Below are 14235 nucleotides of genomic sequence, written 5' to 3'. Positions count from 1 at the left end.
GGAGACCCCAAAATCGCCCATTTCCCCCACCTACTAGGAGCCTGATGGGGTCACCAAAGGCCAGGGAGTTGGGACCACCAATCAGAGCCTAAGAGAGTCAATTAGGCCACCATGGCATAGATTCCATTCATAACTAGAGACACACAGTGAAGTCACCCTATAACAGGTCCCTTCTTGGGACAGTTCTATGCAAGTACAGTGGTTTTCAAAGCTTTTCAAAGCTTTTTCAAAGCTTTTCTAGCTGTGGAATTCAGACAAAACCCTTCCTGGAAGTCCAGCAGGTAAACCTGCCCTGAAGAGGGGGGTATTTGTGGATACAGTCTTCTCAACAACCCCTGATCCTCGGGGCAAATCACTCTGAGAGCACCCTGGGATGCCACAGAGCTGTTTAGAACCCACTGGCCACGTGGGGAGAGCTGGGTCTCACTCTGCCACTCCCAGGCTGTGCAGACCTGGGCCAGTCACTGCACCGGGCCTCAATTTTCTCAACCCCATGATGGAGAAGACAGTGTCTCCCTCACAGGGCTGCTGAGAGGCTCAAAGCTGATAACCAGGGTAGTTTTATACTCTTTATAGTCTTACATAAAATTTGCTGTTAGGGGGCCCTAACATGAGAAATCTCATGTCATTTTGAAACAGGCGTTCTTAGAGGCACTGGTCCCTGGTCTGGAGAACAGACACATGGCTGTGAGACTCATGGTTGCCTTTTTTTTCTTGGGGCTTTAGGCCCCCACATGCTCACGGGGCGCCTCTTTGCCCCAGACCTCATTACCCAGCCAGCTGGGGCCCTCGCACAGGCATTGTTTCTCGTCCCTGGGTATGGAGCTGGAACACGTGAGCACGGAAAATTCCTCCCCTCGCTGCCTCACCAGCCAAACCCCAGTCCCAGCCTGGGATGTGGACCCCTAAAGGGAAATGGAGGCAGAGTGTTCTGGCTCCAGGAATCAGCTGATGGAACCTTGTTAATTACTATGTAAATTACTTTAGTAGCCTGGATCCCCCCCAGGCAATTGTTCAGGGGTTTGAGACTCTAGACTGGGGAGACAGGGTCTCAGGTGAGGGGAAGGAGCAGACTCCTTGGCCCAAAGAGCTCCCACGTATGGTTTCCACGGGGTGGGAGTAGAAGCACAGATGGGGAACCGCAGGGGAGGATGACTATCGTCTGACCATGGCCCAGGAGGATCCTGAGAATGACACTGACAGGCCGGAATCAAGTCCATTCTTGAAGGCTGGCACTAAAAAGGCCCCCAGATGATCTCTGATCCACCCTCATGCCCTCTCTGCATCCACGGAGAAGAGAAGCCCAGAGCAGGTGAGTGACTGGTCCAAAGGCAAACCTCAAGGTGATGGCCAGGCAGAGGCTGGAATGACAGTTTCCCATCCCCAGCCCAGGGCTTCTCCAACTATGGATGAGCTGGACCTGGGTGTCTTGCCTGAAACATCAGAGTGAGACTTTCCCATTAAGTCTCAAAATAAATAAGGGAGGCATTTTCTCGATTTTAAGTTCTACATGTAGGTTTTTTTAAAGATACACTATGCCAAAGACATGATAGGTGGTTACATTTTCTTCCATAAATGTGCTCTTGTACCATGGAACGACGTATGTCCAAATGTCACAGCATTCTAGGAAGGGCACCACGACTTTAAGATTTTCTGACTGGAAGAAAACCCTCATTCCTGAAGCACTTCTTTTTTCATCTCAATTTTCCAGATAAGGGAAGAGACACAGAGAGATGCTAATGATTACTGCTGGACCAGCGCTCTTTCCACAGGGGCCCTTTGTTAGGAGTACGTGTAAACCAAGAGTGAGTAAGTGCCAGGAGTGCCAGGAAGGGAGGTGGGGAACGGGGCTCTTGCCAGAAGATGGATTTGACAAGCTCCCTGACCTCTCTCCTGTCTGCCTGCAGGCACACTGCTCCCTCCCGCAGCACGGGCTGAGTTTCAGACCATAGGTCTGCTAGCTAGACGAACACTGGGCAGGAGTGGTTCTTTCGTAACAAGGTTGGCTCTGTGGCTTCTTGCTACCTGTGTGACTTGGGGCCTGAGGCATCATCTCTTTGAGTCTTTCTTTCCTCATCTGAAAAAGGAGAATAAGAAATTTGCCTCACAGACGGGTTGAAAGCATGAAATGAGACGGTGCTGTGTATCTGGTATGGTGCCCGGCACGTGCCTTCTCCCTCTTTGTCTCCATCTCTCTCTCTCCCCAGAATGTCGATGTAAATATTTTTAAGTTAGGGCCAGGCACAGGGGACTGGGGTGTGTCGCTAGGTAAATGCAGCAGGCCATCAAAGCTCCCCCTGGCATCCAGTGCCTTCCGAGCACCCCCAAGAGCACTGTATTCAACCAGATGCCCTCAGCACCCAGCAAGGCCAAAAGCCTAAAGCCTCTCCTTCATGTGTCCTGCAGGCCCAGCTCTGCCCTATGCTTGGCACTGGCTGTCAGCTCCCCTTCTGCCCATCCCCAAGTCTCCCATCAGCACCCCCAACTCCAGAAGGTTTCCCACTGCCCCAGAACCTGGTTTCCTTGGTTCTCAATGCCTCCGTGGAGGACACAGGTGCTTCTGCCTCCCACCCCCCCCCCCCCCCCGTCCTCTTGACGGATGTTTCACTGATGCCTCAGCCTCGGGTTCTAGGTTCTGAGTACTTCCTGGAGTCTGCTGGAAGGAAAAGGTAGGCCCATCTGAGACTTATCTCTGGCCTTGGAAAGGCAGTAATAACACTGTCCCCACTTCGACCATGTGCGGGGAAATGCATGGGGACTATGAAGCTCTTCAGCAGCAGAGATGGTTACGTTTATGACAGGTATAAAGGTACACATATGGATGTCGGTGCATAGAATATGCCAGACTCTCCTGGAGGTGTCTGATGACCCCCTGCTGGGGCTACTGTCTCCTCCTCCCTTCTTCACCTCAGAGACCATTTCCTTGGAGAAACACTTTTCCCTCCACTTCTCAAAGGGGACGGTTATGGACTGTTCGCCTGCCTATCCCTGCACTTGGCTGAGCTCTAGGAAGAGAGGGCCACGTCTCATTTACTGGGCTCTGAACTAGTTTTGGCAGCATAGGTAAGAGAATCCAACCAAAGCTATTTAATCAAAAGGGGAATCTGCTGGAAGGCTATGAATGTGCTTTAGGAGGGGCCCAAGGAGATGCAGCTGGCCTCAGGAAGGGCCAAAATCTGAAATGGGTCACCCTCCACACTTCCCCTTCCTCTCTTACCCCTTTTTCTTCCTCCTTTCCATTAGGATTTTCTTCTTCTGTGTTGTTGTGGTTTTTTTCCTTAAGATTTATTTATTTGAGAGAGAGTGTGTTAGCAGAGGGAGAGGCAAAGAGAATCTCAAGCAGACTCCCTGCTGAGCCCACCTGGGGCTCGATCTTAGGATCCTGAGATCATGACAAGCCAAAATCAAGAGTCCCAGGCTTAATCAACTAAGCCACCCTGGTGCCTGTCCATTAGGATTCTTTTTTTTTTTTTTAAAGATTTTATTTATTTGACAGAGAGAAATAGCAAGAGAGGGAACACAAGTAGGGGGAGTGGGAGAGGGAGAAGCAGGCTTCCCGCTGAGCAAGGAGCCCAACGTGGGACTCAATGCCAGAACCCTGGGATCATGACCCGAGCCAAATGCAAACGTTTAATGACCCAGCCACCCAGGTGCCCCATTAGGATTTTTTTTTTTAAAGATTTTATTTATTTATTTGACAGAGAGAAATCACAAGTAGGCAGAGAGGCAGGCAGAGAGGGAGGAGGAAGCAGGCTCCCTGCTGAGCAGAAAGCCCGACGTGGGGCTCGAACCCAGGACCTGGGAACATGACCTGAGCCGAAGGCAGCGGCCTAACCCACTGAGCCACCCAGGCGCCCCTCCATTAGGATTTTTTTTTTTTTTTGAAAGATTTTATTTATTTATTTGACAGAGAGAGATCACAAGTAGATGGAGAGGCAGGCAGAGAGAGAGAGAGGGAAGCAGGATCTCTGCCGAGCAGAGAACCCGATGCGGGACTCGATCCCAGGACGCTGAGATCATGACCTGAGTCGAAGGCAGCGGCTTAACCCACTGAGCCACCCAGGCGCCCTCCATTAGGATTTTCTAATTAAAGTTTTTGGGTCAGCCCCTAAAGTGTTAGATATACCATTCCCCAAGTGAGAATCGGTTCACTGTGCACAATTTTAAAGTAAGTGGTCAAAAGCTGCTTGAATAAACCTAAGGCCCTCACCTTAAGCCCTACCCCACATAGAGGTGGTGAAATAGGGGAAGTCAGAAGTTTAGGAGCTGGTCTATGGGGTGTGTGTCCATACCACCAAACCCAAGAAATGATAATGGCTGCTAACCTTAAAAGAAATGATAATGGCTGCTAACCTTAAAAATCAAACTGCCAGTTTACCAGAAGACAATGGGTTTATTCGGGCATAGCAGAGAACTGCAATCAGAAATAGTTAACCGTGGCAATAGTACAGATACAGCTACAGACCAACGCGGAGGAACACCCTTTTATAGAGGCAGGGGCGGGGTGGGAAAGGTTGTAAACAAAAAGCCCATTGGAGTAGACTGGGAGTTGAAGTATAGCGGCTTCTCATTGGCTGAGTGGAGACAGTCTCTCTTTGGCAGGGCTCTGGGGAGGCAAAGAAAGCCTTTCTCCCTCCCGCTGGGGTAGTAAAATAGCATCCACCTGCATGCTCCCTGGCTTTCTGTTGGATTTTCAATCGGCTATGAGTGGTAGGACTTGCGAGTTCCGCCTGCCCGACCTCCTGCCTCCATTTTAGTGAGCTTCTCCTTAAGAATGTTCACGAAGCGGGGCACCTGGCTGGCTCGGTGGGTTAAAGCCTCTGCCTTCGGCTCGGATCATGATCCCAGGCTCCTGGGATCGAGCCCCGCATCGGGCTCTCTGTTCAGCGGGGAGCCTGCTTCCTCATTTCTCTCTGCCTGCCTCTCTGCCTGCTTGTGATCTCTCTCTCTGTGTCAAATAAATGAATAAAATAAAATCTTTAAAAAAAAAAAATGTCCACAAAGCGAACAGTGATGGAGCGCAGATGGCGTGCCAGGCCCCTTGCTAAGCACTATGCGTGACATCTGAGGGAGGTTCTATTAAGTATCCCCCATTTTACAGATGAGAACACTGAGGCACGGGAAGGTTAAGTTACTTGTCTGGGAAGTTTTGGAGTGTAGATTCAAGCCACTGCCCGACTCCCAAGCCTCACGTTATAACGCTTCCTGTGTCAGCCCGTGGCTGTGGCACACGTCATCCTTGTGTGTGTTGTGCACTACTAGGACAGTGTTGATGTAGGTGTGCACTTGCCTGGGTCCTCGGGGCTGTTACACGCTCCTACGTGTGTGCCGGAGACCACGAAGAGGGAGGCCACGTCACACTTGAGCACACTTTTGGGTCTGGCTCCTTCACCTCCCATGCACTGCTGGTGAAACTTTACCCAGCCGCTGCTCTTCGATGACCATTTTTCTAAATGAAAAATTCAGCGAGCGGAGGAAAGGTTGCCGAGCACTGGGGAGTCCTGCACGCTTGGCGGCTTCGGCAGATGAAGCCCTAGGGAGAGGGGCAGGGCCCACAGCTCTCACTATACCCGTGTCAGGGTGTTCCTGGAGTGAACCGCAGCCACAGCACAGGAAGCAGTAAGGGGCTCCGAAAGACCCCGGACTCGGTGGCAGCTCCCTTCCCTTGGCCTTCACCACCCATCAGGCAGGCTTCCCCCAGCCTTGTTCCTAGGCGCCTCCTCCATACTAATTAGTGCCAGAGCTGTCTTCTAAACGCCCTCTCCATCCTGATCACAGCCCTGCTCCACAGACCTCCATGGCTCCCTTCTACCCTAAACATAAAATCCCAAGCCTGTGCTTTGCTTTCCTCCAGCACCCAGGCCCAACGTGCCTTTACAGAAAATCCTTCGAGGTAGGTGCCAGGGCCGGCACTAGGTGAGGGGAGAGATGCCCTCACGCTGGTGGTCCAGCCTGTCCCCGCCTTCCCGCATATGCTCAGCTGTCCTCGTCTCAGGAGGGGGATAGCCATGGCCCCTCAGAACCGAACTACAGGTGCTGCAGGAAATTCAACTCAGATTCGGCAATAGTTCTGAGCGCCAGCTCAGTGCTGTATCCTTCCGCCTCCCTCCTGTCACTCAGCCTCACAGCACCTGTTCTGAAAGCACCTCACTGTCCCAGAGTCTGATGTGCTGAAGTCACAGAGCCAGGGAATAGTGGAAAAAGAGCGTGACAACGACCATGGACTGAGGACCTACTGTGTGGCAAGCCTCATAGTAGGGCCTCTTTCTCTTACTTTGTTAACCCTTGGGTCAACCCAAAGAGCTCAGTCCCAATTTTCACTGATTCCATATTTACTTATTCACCTGCTCAATGAAATGTCTTGAACCCCCCAATCAATACTCTTTGTCTTTCAGGATCGTTTATAGACATGCACAATGTGGCAAAAAATTTGAGTGCCCCTATTCTCACGTTCCCAGATGAAGTTCAACAAGGTGACACTCTGCCTTATCATCTCACACTGCAAACAAGTGGCCTTTCTGCGGTCTATTTAGAGCCACACTTTTCACATTTTTGTGTTTTTTTGTTGGGGATTTCACTATTTAAGTTGGCCCCAAATTTAGTGTTGAAGTTCTGTCAAGTGTTCTAGGTGCAAAAAGGCTACCGTGTGCCTTCCAGAGAAAATCGGCATATCAGATGAGCATCCTTTTGTTAATGAATCCATCATTTATATTAAATAAGGTGTCTAAACAGTAACCCACATAAAACAAGGCTACGCATTGATCAACTGATGTAAATGCAACCAGAGGCTTGCAGAAAACTAACGCTGTATTTTCCCTAGAATAAGGGTTCAGTTTTTGCTGGTTCAGTGTTCCCAGCTGCTTTCAAGAACACAGCTACCACAAATAATGACTATCTTTGTCCTTTGCCAGTGAATAGTGAAACTATTGGCTCAGAGAGGCTAAGTCACCCATCTGAGCTTCCACAGCTAGTGAGGGGCAGGCCATTCTGAGAGGAGTCACACTTCAGTGCCCCCCTCCACCTGGTTCCTTCATGAGGTGTGGGGCTGGGACATGCTGGTGGCCTGGGACATTAAGTGCGGGGTGGGGGCCAAGGGGAGGCCGATTTCGTACTAAGTAACATTATCTAATGTTCTTTTTCATTTATGTCCCAAGTCTCATGATTAGATACAAGTGAAAGCCTGGGTCTGGTGCGAGTCAGTCCTTAACACCTCTCAAATCCTCTGCTAATTCCCCCTTTTAATAAAGAAAACAACTGTCAGGTGCAGAGCAGGTAGCAAGGAGGAGGGTCTGCCTAGAATTTAAGTAACAATTATCTTTATACTTGCCTTCAAATAGAATACTTGCCATCAATAATGGCTTTTTAAATATTTTATGTATTCATTTGAGAGAGGTGGGGAGAGAGAGCGTACAAGCAGGCATGAGGGGCACAGGGAGAGGGAGAAGCAGGCTCCCCACTGAGCAGAGAGCCCGAAGTGAGACTAGATCCCAGGACCCTGGGATCATGACCTGAGCCAAAGATAGAGGCTTAACTGACTAAGCCAATCCAGGCTCCCATAAATAATGGCTCTTGTTAGTAGTTTTTAATTTTCAACAAAGTGATAGAAAGTTTCTTTTCAAGTAGATTCAGTTAAGTAAAGATGTGAATCAAGAGGGGGCGCCTTGGCGCCTGGGTGGCTCAGTGGGTTAAGCCTCTGCCTTTGGCTCAGGTCGTGATCTCAGGGTCCTGGGATTGAGCCCCGCATCAGGCGCTCTGCTCAGCTAGGAGCCGGTTTCCTGCCCACCACCCCTCCCCCGCCTGCCTCTCTGCCTAGTTGTGATCTCTCTCTGTCAAATAAATAAATAAAATCTTAAAAAAAAAAAAAGAAAAAAGAAAAAGATGTGAATCAAGAAAAATGTTGAGTAAATAAGTTCAAGAAAAATCCCGAAGGTGGCCTGCAGTGGTTTCTGAATGAAGCAGAAACCAAGAAGGTAAATATGAATTATTATTGTTTTGGGGTGCTGGCAACATTCTGTTTCTTGATCTTGATGCCAAATACACAACGTGCATGAAGACTTTTAATGGTGTTTAAACCATAGGGGCTTCAACCAGCAACATATTTATTATTTTACAGTTCTGGAGGTGAGAAGTCCAAAACAGGGCAGTAGGGCTGTGTCCTTCTGGAGGCCAGAAGAGAATCTGTTTCCCAGTCTCTTCCAGCTCCCAGAGGCTGCCTGCACTCCTGGGCTTGGGGCCTCGTCTCCTATCTTCAGAGTCAATACCAAATCTCTCTCCTGCCTCCTTCTTTCCTTTATAAAGAGGCCTGTGATTCTACTGGGCCCACCTGCAAAATGCCGGCGACTCTCCCCGTCTCAAAATCTTTTATCACATTTGCAAAGTCTCCTTTGGCCATGAAAGGTAACATAGTCACAGACTCTGCAATTAGGATGTGCATGTCTGTTGGGGTCTTTCTTCCTCCTACCTCCTGGTTAGTGTGGTTAATGTGAGTGCATGGAAGCGCAGGCAGGGAGAGTGAGAGCATGTGCCCAGAAGCATGTATGTGCCCAGAAGCATGGGTGTGCATGGGGAGGGGCGTATACAGACCCTGCAGGGCTGGGTACCAATAGCTACGGCTCCTCCAGGCTCACAGCATTCCAGCACAGCCAAGAAGCAGCTGCCATCCACCCTCGTCCCCAAGAAGCCTCTCTCTGAGGCCCAGCTGTAGCCAGTGAGGTGGCCACTTCCCTCCCAGCGGGGACCAGGGGAGAGGCGAGAGCTGGGGAATCCCACGATGGAGAAGGGTGGTGCTGGCATGCTCTCCCATCCATGTCTTCCCAGGGATGGCCTAGGTGGGGAAGTGGCCCCGGACCCCCCTCAGCAATCACCCCCATTCAACTGTTCTTTAAGGAGCTCCTCCTCCCATAGACCTAGGACAGGGTCATGGTGTGTATTTACAGCAAGTTATCTGGTCACATTTCTGGGCACCATCGCTGTCCCCAGCCTAGTCTGGCTGAGATTGAGGGTTTTGCAAACTGCAAACCCACCTGCCTTCATAACTGCACCATTTATTTTCAAAACCAAGGTGCCCCTTGGAAATAGTTTGTTAGTCATTGCAAAACACAGTAGCAGCAAGCTATCATTGATGGGCTGCCTACCTTCCTCGTCAGGGTGCTACACCCTTCACACACATTATGCCCCTTAACCCTCGCACGGACCCCACGAGGGAGGCATTTTACGGGTCAGGAATCCAAAGCTCACAAAGGTTAAGAGGCTTGCCCAAGATTCTGAAGCAAGTGATCATGGGCGCTGGGATCTGGGGGCAGGCCCCAGAGGTCACCCATACTGCCTTGTTTCTGGGAAGGGCATGCCTGGGGACCCATTCCTTGGCTTAGGCTTGGCCTTCCTCGAAGTTCTCCTCCAAAGCTCCCCATGCCCTGGGGAGGGGAGGAAAATAGCCCAGGTCTGGAACTATGCTTCCGTCCGTTTAGTCCCAGAACTCTTGCTGACAGGCATCCCAGGCCATGGGCCCAGGGCCTTGGAGAGGGAGCCAACCTGAAGGACTGGTCTCCAGCCATCCTTCAAGGATAGGAACTAAATCTCAGGCTAGAGGTTTTTACACCTAATTTCCCTTCCTCAAAAACAAAGAAATCAACACATAAACTATAATTGCCGAAGTGTCTAAAATGCTCCTGTCCGATCGCTCCCACAAAAACCTCACAATGAGGGTTATGTCAAAAAGACACAGGAGCCAACTGAAAGAGCTCCAAAAGGGCAGAGCTGGGACAGTTTAAGCAACAAAATAAAAAAGTATCAGATTATAACCCAAAGTATAAAATACATATCCACGGGACCATAATGCTATAAATCAATGCTTGGATGAATAAATAAATGCGGGAGACAAGACAAACCGCTGGTGTGAAAGAATTCCAAATAACTTAAGCAGATGCTCTGTGCTCAGGGAAGAAGGGCACAAGGCCCCTAGCCTTAAGTGGGGGTTATACCTAGTGGCTTCCCCCCAGAGGGCATGGTGGAGAAACGGCGAGAAGAGTAGCATACCGTGGAGACAGCTGATGGGATCAAGGCCAACATGAACAGCGTATGCTGATAAGTATGATGAGAAAGGCACTTGACCTCTGGTCTTCCTCCCCAAAACTCATAACCCTGGTCTAAGCTTGAGAAAAACAGCAAAGTCCAGTAGAGGCGTACCTGACCAGTAATCCCCCAAACTGTCAAGGTCGTCGAAAACAAGAAGGCTGAAAAGCTGTCACTGCCAAGAAGAGCCTAAGGAGACTTCACAACTAAATTTAGTGCGACAGCCTGGAGGAGATCCTGGAAAAGAAAAAAGAAGGCCAAAATGAAGGAAATGTGAATGAAGCAGGGACTTCAGTTAATACGAATGCACCAATATTGGTTCATTAATGATAACAGATGTACCACACAAGTGTATGATGTCAGTATGGGGGGGCGCTGGGCAAGGAGGTACATGGAAGCTCTCTGTACCATCTTTGCAATTTTTCAGCCAATATAAAGCTATTCTCATGTTGAAAATTTATTTTTAAGAAAAATTAAATTGTTATTTAATATATACATTAAATTGTTAGCAACTTAATGGTATTTATTATCTGAGCATTAAAGTAACAAAAAGAATTTTGGTACATACTTTAATCAATTTCTTAGGCACATCTGTTTCTAATATCATGTTACTGGTACTTTTCTAAAGAATATGTGTTTTTTTTTTTTTTTAAATATGGTCTCCTACACAGGCAGCAACCTCTTCGACCTCAGCCGCAGCAAATTCTTCCTAGAAACATTGCCAAAGGCAAGGGAAGCAAGGGCAAAAATGAAATATTGGGACTTCATCAAGATCAAAAGCTTTTGCACAGCAAAGGAAACAGTCAATAAAACCAAAAGACAACTGACAAAATGGGAGAAGATAATTGCAAATGACGTATCAGATAAAGGGCTAATATCCAAAATCTATAAAGAACTCATCAAACTCAACACCCAAAGAACAAATAATCCAATCAAGAAATGGGCAGAGGACATGAACAGACATTTCTGCAAAGAAGACATCCAGATGGCCAACAGACACACGAAAAACTGCTCCACATCACTCGGCATCAGGGAAATACAAATCAAAAACACAATGAGATACGACCTCACACCAGTCAGAATGGCTAAAATTAACAAGTCAGGAAACGACAGCTGCTGGTGAGGATGCGGAGAAAGGGGAACCCTCCTACACTGTTGGTGGGAATGCAAGCTGGTGCAACCACTCTGGAAAACAGCATGGAGGTTCCCCAAAAAGTTGAAAATAAAGCTACCCTATGACCCAGTGACTGCACTACTGGGTATTTACCCTAAAGATACAAATGTAGTGATCCGAAGGGGCACGTGCACCTGAATGTTTATAGCAGCAATATCCACAATAGCCAAACTATGGAAAGAACCTACATGTCCATCAACAGATGAATGGATAAAGAAGATATGGTATAGATATACAATGGAATACTATACAGCCATCAAAAGAAATGAAATCTTGCCATTTGCAACGACCTGGATGGAACTAGAGGATATTATGCTGAGCCAAGTAAGTCAATCAGAGAAAGACAATTATCATATGCTCTCCCTGATATGAGGAATTTGAGAGGAAAAATGGGGAGTTGCGGGTTAGGAAAGGAAAAAAATGAAACAAGATGGAATTGGGAGTGAGACAAACCATAAGAAACTCTTAATCTCATAAAACAAACTGAGGGTTGCTGGGCAGTAGGGGGTAGGGATAGGGTGGTTGGGTTATGGACATTGGGGAAGGTATGTGCTATGTTGAGTGCTGTGAAGTGTGTAAGCCTGATGATTCGCAGACCTGTACCCCTGGGGCAAATAATACATTATATGTTAACTTTTTAAAAATCTATTCATAAAAAAAAAATATATATATATATATATATATATATATATATATATATATATATATGGTCTCCTTTTTCCCCCTCTCAAAGAATTGCTATAATCATCTTTAAGATTATTTTTTTGGATTAATAAGATGGGAATTGCTGATATGCTTTATAGACTCTTCTCTGTAGATCACAATTTTTTTTAATTTTAAATTTTAGTTAACATAGAGTGTAATATTGGTTTCTGAGGTAGAAGTCAGTGATTCATCACTTACGTACAACACCCACTGCTCATCACAAATGCCCTCCTTAATGCCCATCAGCCATCTAGCTCGACCCCCACCCACCTCCCCTCCAGCAACCCTCAGTGGCTTGTATACCTTTCTCCTTTTTTTCTTTTCCCCCTTTCTATATGTTCATCTGTTTCCTTTCTTAAATTCCACATATGAGTGATATTATATGGTATTTTCTTTCTTTCTCTTTCTTATTTTTCACTTAGCATAATACACTCTAGCTCCATCCATATTGTTGCAAATGGCAAGAGTTCATTCTTTTTTATGGCTGCATAATATTCCACTACGTACACACATACCACGTCTTTTTTATCCATTCATCAGTCAATGGACATTTGGGCTCTTTCTATAGTTTGGCTATTGTTGAAATCACAATATTTTTAATAAGAATATAGTTTCAATAAGAATATAGTTTCTCGGGGCGCCTGGGTGGCTCAGTGGGTTAAAGCCTCTGCCTTCGGCTCAGGTCATGATCCCAGAATCCTGGGATCGAGCCCCGCATCGGGATCTCTGCTTGGTGGAGAGCCTGCTTCCTCCTCTCTCTCTCCCTGCCTCTCTGCCTGCTTGTGATCTCTCTCTACCAGATAAATAAATAAAATCTTTAAAAAAAAAAAAAAAGAATATAGTTTCTCTGCAGATACCTAGGAAGCTCTGAGCAAATTTTGTCAACTGAAGGATATTTTCACTTCTAATTTCTTTAGATAGGAATGGCTAACTATTTCAGCCCAAATATTTTCACAAGTAGTATCCTTTTAACCTCCATTTAAAATATCTTTCTTTAACAAATATGATGAGAAGATAAAACTCACCACATAACTTGACCTTGTAATTCTTTTTAATATTTTGCCAATCGCAGATGCCGCAAAATGTCAGCCCTTCCGTCTTCCCTGCAGTTCAAGCACAAAATATAAATTTGCCCAATTAAAAATAGGCACTCCATCAAAACATTCTTCCCACAAGTCAAAGAAAAACTACTGAATTTCTAAATTAAATCTTGGCCACCATTTAAGTTCCCATCAGCTAATTTATTCAACAACTCCCTTGCTTTTGAGGGATAAATGTAAATGTTTTCTAGTGTGAAATCACTGAAATTTGCTCAAGGCTTTGTTTATAATACCTAAAATTTGATACAAGTTTTAAAAGTTACAGAGTTTTTTGGCACACTTGTGGAACATTGTGATTAAAGACTTTTTTTTTAGTTTCTTCTGAACACAATTTAGAGGACTCACAAAATTCCACTGTAAACACTTAAAATGATTTACAAGGTAATTCTCCAAAGGCTCAAACATTAAAAAATCTGACTGAGGGCAAACAGCAAAAACGAAAACAAAACATCTTGCTTGCAGTACTGTACCAAATCATACTGGATGACTGAGATAAAAGGAAAAATCAATAATCCTGATCCTGTCTATTCAAAATGGTGATATTTGTTCACATGGATTTTTACATTAATTCTGATTTTTAAAATACTATTTGTCGGGGCACCTGGGTGGCTCAGTGGATTAAGCCTCTGCCTTCAGCTCAGGTCATGATCTCAGGGTCCTGGGATTGAGCCCCGAAGCAGGCTCTCTGCTTAGCAGGGAGCCTGCTTCCCCCTCTCTCTCTCTGCCTGCTGTTCTACCTACTTGTAACCTCTCTCTCTCTGTCAAATAAATAAATAGAATCTTTTTTAAAATGTACTATTTGTCTTGACTACTATATTTTTTTGGTGACACCCCCCTTGAACTTTGCCCCAGAGGTGGATACCTTCCTCCCCTACCCCCTAGTTCTGGCCCGGCTACCATATTGAAATATGTTTTCTATTAAATATCATCTTTGCCACAAAAAATGTTGTAATTACTCTCCATGCATGTGTGTACATAAAAATAAGTACAATATCTATTTCAATTGATATACCATTGCAGCTTGCTTTATCCCTATTTTCAAATATGTGCACCAGCACCAATTCCAAGTTCATTTCTGCTCCATGAATTTCCTAATTGGATGTGAATATTGTTTTTACCATGCTGCTGTGTTCTACTAAAATTTATGTCCATGTTTGCCAGCACAAATAACCCTCTCTTCCATAT

The 14235-nt window shown here is 46.5% G+C and overlaps 1 long non-coding RNA gene across 1 annotated transcript; it reads right to left on the bottom strand.

Annotated features, from left to right (window-relative positions):
• Window positions 1–2586: 2586 nt before the first annotated feature.
• Window positions 2587–13057, bottom strand: LOC125105172 (uncharacterized). Its single transcript, XR_007128823.1, has 3 exons — window positions 12976–13057; window positions 10186–10308; window positions 2587–2653 (listed from the first exon to the last, which is right to left on the bottom strand). It is a non-coding gene; the product is annotated as an uncharacterized LOC125105172 (long non-coding RNA).
• Between the last annotated feature and the right edge of the window lie 1178 nt (window positions 13058–14235).

This window comes from Lutra lutra, chromosome 7, assembly GCF_902655055.1.
Source record: "Lutra lutra chromosome 7, mLutLut1.2, whole genome shotgun sequence".
NCBI lineage: Eukaryota > Metazoa > Chordata > Mammalia > Carnivora > Mustelidae > Lutra > Lutra lutra.
This window is presented reverse-complemented; position numbering and strand designations above follow the sequence as displayed.